Source organism: Mesoplodon bidens, assembly GCF_964165515.1.
Source record: "Mesoplodon bidens genome assembly, chromosome: 9".
NCBI classification, from domain to species: domain Eukaryota; kingdom Metazoa; phylum Chordata; class Mammalia; order Artiodactyla; family Ziphiidae; genus Mesoplodon; species Mesoplodon bidens.
In genome coordinates, this window is record NC_138166.1 from 8,503,629 (window position 1) to 8,509,628 (window position 6,000).

Below are 6,000 nucleotides of genomic sequence, written 5' to 3' on the forward strand. Positions count from 1 at the left end.
GATTTTTTTAGCTGATCTGCCTGAGGATACAACATTTCCACCTCTTCTTTCACACACCCCTTCCCCACTATCTCATATTTTAAAGAAGAAAGGCCTTCTCTCACCCTAATCTTTCCTTCCTGTATTACCCTACAGTAGAAAAACCTCTGTAACCCACTCGTGTAATACAGTATAGGTACTGGTATTGGTGTTGAGAAAGGGAGTCCCACTAAAGAATGAATAATAAATCCTTTTGCAATTATATGGCTTCCTAGTTTGCTTTTAGTAAAATCACAGGAAGATCTACAATCAAGTTGTCAATTGATAGATCATTAAAAACAAATTTTTGGTGCTAGGTTTCCCCTGATTTTTGGCATATGTTTCTGACAGAGTGCAAAGAATTGAGGGCATTGCTGTAACAAAATTCCCTCTGTTCCTACCTATTTATTTACATGAACAAAATTTTCTCAACATCTACATTAATAATAAAACACAAAAAGTTGTGGAGATAATACTGGGGTTGAACCCTATCTCAATTTAGTAATAAGTAATAAGTAATTATGGCTAAATTGATACCCGACCTAATTTTAGCAAAAATTAGATACTGGACCTAATTTTAGCAAAACTAGCCAGTCCTCATCCAGCTCATTAAAAGATATATGTAAAATAAGCTTTTGGTTTTTCTGTTTAATAATTACTTATCAAAATTTATAATATATTCATATGGTTTTTATCAATACTAAACTAATAGTAATAAACTGATAACTCAATCTAGAATAATTTTTAAACACAGCTTCATGGTCACTGATATAAAAAATATAATTTCAACATTTATGCCTTTCGTTGTGATAATTAGACAACTGGCAAAAGACAATAATAAAAATATGTCATATTAGGATGAAATTTTTTGATAGAAGCAGAATGGAAATAAATTCAAGTTCAAGGAGAAAAAGGAAAGATGCCAAATCTCATTACTAAAGAACAGCTTGTTCATGTATTTTTGGAAAATAGACGATGTGGTATTTAGATACTATTGGATATATTTTTTAAAGTACTGTAATTTTCTTTTTAGAGACAATATTTACAATACACTGGAAGTTACATCCTTTGCAACTGTTTTAGCTTGGGATGAAAAGTTTTAGATGTCAACCTCATAATGTGCAAGAGGATACAAAGCTTTACAAGATTTTTTTGGAAATGTTTGCAAGTAAAAAGTTTGAAGACCACTATTTTAGGAAGCTCAGTCAGAGATCAGTGTGTAGAATGGATAGAGTGGGGAAAAATTGGGCAGGACACTAGTTAGGGGACAATTGATTTTTTCCAGACATAAGGAATTTGAACTGTATTAAGTTTATAGTCATGGAAATGAAGACAAACAGACTGAAACCAAAAGCTACTAAGAAATAAGAATTATTAGTGTCAGTCCCTGCTTCATTTCATCTCAAGTTTTAAATACGGTCAAAACTGAATTTCCCAGTGTTTTCCACCTTTAGCTTCTGTCGGACTTGGTCCTGAGCTCCTTCCTGTCTTCCATCCCTCCCTCCCTCCCTCCCTCCCTCCCTTCTCTCCTCCCTTCCTTTCTTCCTTCCCCCACTATTCATCAGACACTCTGCAAAGTGCTGGGACTTCTGAAACAGTTAAAATCAGGTCCCTTCCCTACAGTAGGGAAGCTTACAGCTGAGCATGGCGGCGAGAGAGATATCATATATGGCTCACACAGCTCCACCTCCCTCCCATTTGCAACACGATAGAGGATAGGAAGCTGAAGCCTCCATTTCCCAGACTTCCTCAGATTCCACGTGTGGCCCAGCCTCTGCCCAAGCAGACGTATGAATGTCACATTTGGAAGACGGAAGTGAGACAGAGGTGGCACATCTGCTGCTTCCACTAGCAAGCAGGGACGTCGAGGATCTGGTTTTTCTATGGCAGCGTAGCAGAGGCCCCAGCGTCTGATACCTACTTTTGTGGGTGCCGGGGACATCCATTTTGATGGCATGGATCTGGACTGAGGCAGTGTGCCTGGAACCAGCAGTTGAGACTCCCATTTCCTTATTCCCCAGCTCTCTGATCATTCCCCAGTTTTCTGACCATGACACAGGCAATAGCTACCTTGGTTGGCATGTCTGACGATCATTCCTGGAAGCTCAGACTGGAGCCTGTTTCCCCAGACTTTCTAACAATTTTGTAAGCACCTGATTTGTTATATTAAGTCCCTTTAAGTTTAAATGAGCTAGAATGGCTTCTTTTTGTTTTGTTTTGTTTTTTTGCAGTACGCGGGCCTCTCACTGTTGTGGCCTCTCCCGTTGCGGAGCATAGGCTCCGGACACGCAGGCTCAGCGGCCATGGCTCACGGGCCCAGCCGCTCCGTGGCATGTGGAATCTTCCCGGACCAGGGCACGAACCCGCGTCCCCTGCATCTGCAGGCGGACTCTCAAGCACTGCGCCACCAGGGAAGCCCTAGAATGGCTTCTTTTATTAGCAGCCAAATTCTGGCTGACACAAATGAAGCTCATCATTACTCCCAGCCTCCTACCAACCTCTTGTATTGTTCCCTAGGTCTCTTTGTGGTCAAACAGAGCTGTTATCCTACAGGTCAATGATAACCCTGGAATGGGTACATTGTTACGTGAGTTGCCACTGTTCCTCTCCTGTGTATTTTAATTCTCAGAACTTGTCTCTGACAGGACTTGTCGTTGATGCTCTTTGTGGTGAACTAGAGTCTCTCCTGCCCTATCCTGGTGAAGGCTATTCATGAACCGATCTAAAAGGCGACTTCAGAAGTATTGAACTCTTACAGACTGTTTACTCTATTTCTCTGCCTCTATGTTCCATCCACCTGCTTGGGACTCCTTTACTTCCTCTTGTGCTCTTTGGACAGGATGCCTTACTCACCTAGCTGCTCCTCCACAGTGTGTCTTTCTGTAATTGGGTCATTTCTTTTAGAGCACTGATTCTGTTTAGTTGACCTAAGAAGTTCCCTGGAGAGCTAATTTAAAATGCAGATTCCTCAACCCAACCCTGATTCAGTAGGTCTGAGATGTGTCTAGTAGTCCTCATTTTTTTTTTTAAAACAGGAACTTTTTTCTTTTTTAAAAAATTTATTTATTTATTTTATTTTGTTTATTTATTTTTGGCTGCGTTGGGTCTTCGTTGCTGCGTGTGGACTTTCTCTAGTTGCGGCAAGCAGTAGGTACTCTTCATTGTGGTGCGCAGACTTCTCATTGTGGTGGCTTCCCTTGCTGCGGAGCGCAGGCTCTAGGGTGGACGGGCTTCAGTAATTGTGGCTCACGGGCTTAGTTGCTCTGCGGCATGTGGGATCTTCTCAGACCAGGGCTCGAACCCGTGTCTCCTGCATTGGCAGGCGGATTCTTAACTATTGCGCCACCAGGAAAGCCCCGCAGGGGCTACTCTTCATTGCGGTGTGTGGGCTTCTCATTGCGGTGGCTTCTCTTGTTGTAGTTGCAGAGCACGGGCTCCAGTAGTTGTGGCACGTGGGCTCAGTAGTTGTGGCGCACAGGCTTAGTTGCTCCGCGGCATGTGGGATCTTCTTGGACCAGGGCTCAAACCCGTGTCCCCTGCATTGGCAAGCTGATTCTTAACCACTGTGTCACCAGGGAAGCCCATGGCAGTCCGCATTTTAAACCAAATGCAACAGGGCTCTCTGACCCACCCTGGCCTTGTTTTATACCTTGACAACTCTCTGATGGGGTTGGGACAGAGAGTAGGTCCTAGTTCCTTCCCTCTTCCCTGTACTGTGGAGGGTGAGGAAAGAGAGATGTTAAAGGTAGCCCCGGGCTTCCCTGGTGGCGCAGTGGTCGAGAATCTGCCTGCCAATGCAGGGGACACGGGTTCGAGCCCTGGTCTGGGAGGATCCCACATGCCGCGGAGCGGCTAAGCCCGCGAGCCACAACTACTGAGCCTGTGCGTCTGGAGCCTGTGCTCCACAACAGGAGAGGTCGCAGCAGTGAGAGGCCCACGCACCGCGATGAAGAGTGGCCCCTGCTTGCCACAACTAGAGAAAGCCCTTGCACAGAAACGAAGACCCTACACAGCCAAAAATAAATAAATAAATAAATTTATAAAAAAAAAAAAAAAAAAAGGTAGCCCCTAGGTTGTAAATTTGGATGAGTAGGATTATGATTGGAGCACTGATTCAAACAGCGAAATTAAGAAGGGAAGCCAGTTTGTGGAGGAAATAATGAGTTCCCTTTGAGACATGTTGGTTTTGACATCCAAGTGAAGATGATATATTGTTGGCAGCTTGTAATGGATTGATGACTCAGGTCTCGAGGTTAATTAGTGAGATGGATTCTCTGTTGAATGGACTTCAGAGAATTGCTGCTGTAGCTAAATTATTTCTTCAATGTGTTGCAACCATGATTGTCCTGAAGATGATATACATCTATTGGTGTCATTCCCAGTATGACATGGAGTCAGATATATTTTGTGTTTTCTATTGGGTTGTATAATAGGAAAAGTGAGAAGATTCATGGTAGGATAATCAGTGTTCTATGTAGCTTAGGAGATGCCTAAGGCCCACCTCTTTCCCTTAGAGCTCTCCTCCTCTCCCTGAAATCTTTCTCCCCAGGCGACTGACAAACATACCTCTATTATGTAAACTGGGGAAGGAAAAATTATGTAGGATAATTGTAAGAGAAGGGAGTAAAACCTCAAACTACAAGTATTATTGTAACTGTTTCAACTGGCCACAAAGTAGGTAGGATGAAATAATACTTTTCCTACAGATGTCTCACAGGTCTTTGTCTAGGCTTCATCCAACCTATTGTAGAAATTGTTTCGTCTCTAGGACTGAAACCCGTTGTTTAAAAGTGGCTTTCAAGCTCTCTTTTCAAGTGAAATCTTATGCAGAAATAGTATTTCAGAAATGTAACTGTACTTGATCGAGTTCAAATATATACCATTTATTCATTCTAAAGTTGTTGCCTAGGTTTCATGAGAACAGTGAGGTTATTTTGATGGAGATAAAATTTTTAAACTAGGATATATGGGTGATGGCTGTACGTGAGCAAACAAATTTCTTTCCAACTGTATATTGATAAAATCCTGATTCATTCAGAAGAGTAGTTGCAAATGGAACTTAAAAAAACCCAGCATGTTTTGCAATTGTAGGATACTATAGGTAAACAGATGTGGTACCAGAATCCTAATTCTGAAATCTACCCTAAAATGATATGACTTTGACAGTGGGTCAGTCATAAATATTCATTGAACGCTTTGTATGTTCTAGATCCTGAGACTGCATTAGAGAAATCAGACACATGGAATTTATAACCTAACCAGGAGGATAGACACTAAACAAATAATTTTAAGTAATTATAAGTGCATAAATTGCAAGGTGAAAGAAATTCTAAGTATACTGGGAATGTATGACAGGAGACCTAACCTTGTATAAAAGTGGGCAGAGATGTTCTTCCTAAGGAAATTATGTTTAAATTGAGACATGAAAGGTGAATAGGCAAAGGGAAGAGCAAAACAAGTATTCCAGGTAGATGGGCCACTATGTGCAAAGGCCCAAAGGCGGGAGAATCATGGTTTACTTGAGAAACTAAAGGTCATCATGGCTCTTCCCCAGCAAAGCTAGAGAGACTAGTGAGCTGTTCATAGAGGCTGAAGAGTCCAAGACTTTCCAGCCAATGCAATGCAATGGGGTAATTTGTAAAGAATTCATGTGTTTTTAATGCCAGTACTGTATTAACCTTCAACCCTCCACCACTTGGGCTGTAGGCAAAGAGGTATTCCCCCGAGATGTGAAGAGAGTACCACAAAGAAAACCAATAACAGAAACTTCAAATTTTTGACTTTTAGGTCTCAACCAAAAAAAAAAGAGGCCAGGAATTAGAAAGTTTGGGGCACTGTAGTTGCTGGGTAAGGATATAGTACAGGGCCTGCATAAGGTGCCGAAGAGAAGGGCCTGGCACAGCCTCACAGATAAACATGATCCCTAGTGGGCCGGTGGGACCAGCCAGATGCTTTCCCACACGGCCAGAAATTGGCACATAA

At 42.2% G+C, this 6,000-nt stretch overlaps 1 long non-coding RNA gene across 1 annotated transcript in view; it reads left to right on the top strand.

Moving 5' to 3' along the window:
• Window positions 1-5,305, top strand: part of LOC308622882 — a 45,889-nt gene extending 40,584 nt beyond the window's left edge. The window contains exon 4 of the long non-coding RNA XR_014016701.1: window positions 5,228-5,305. This is a non-coding gene — a long non-coding RNA (uncharacterized lncRNA). The remainder of the gene's footprint in view (window positions 1-5,227) is intronic.
• The last annotated feature ends 695 nt before the right edge of the window (window positions 5,306-6,000 follow it).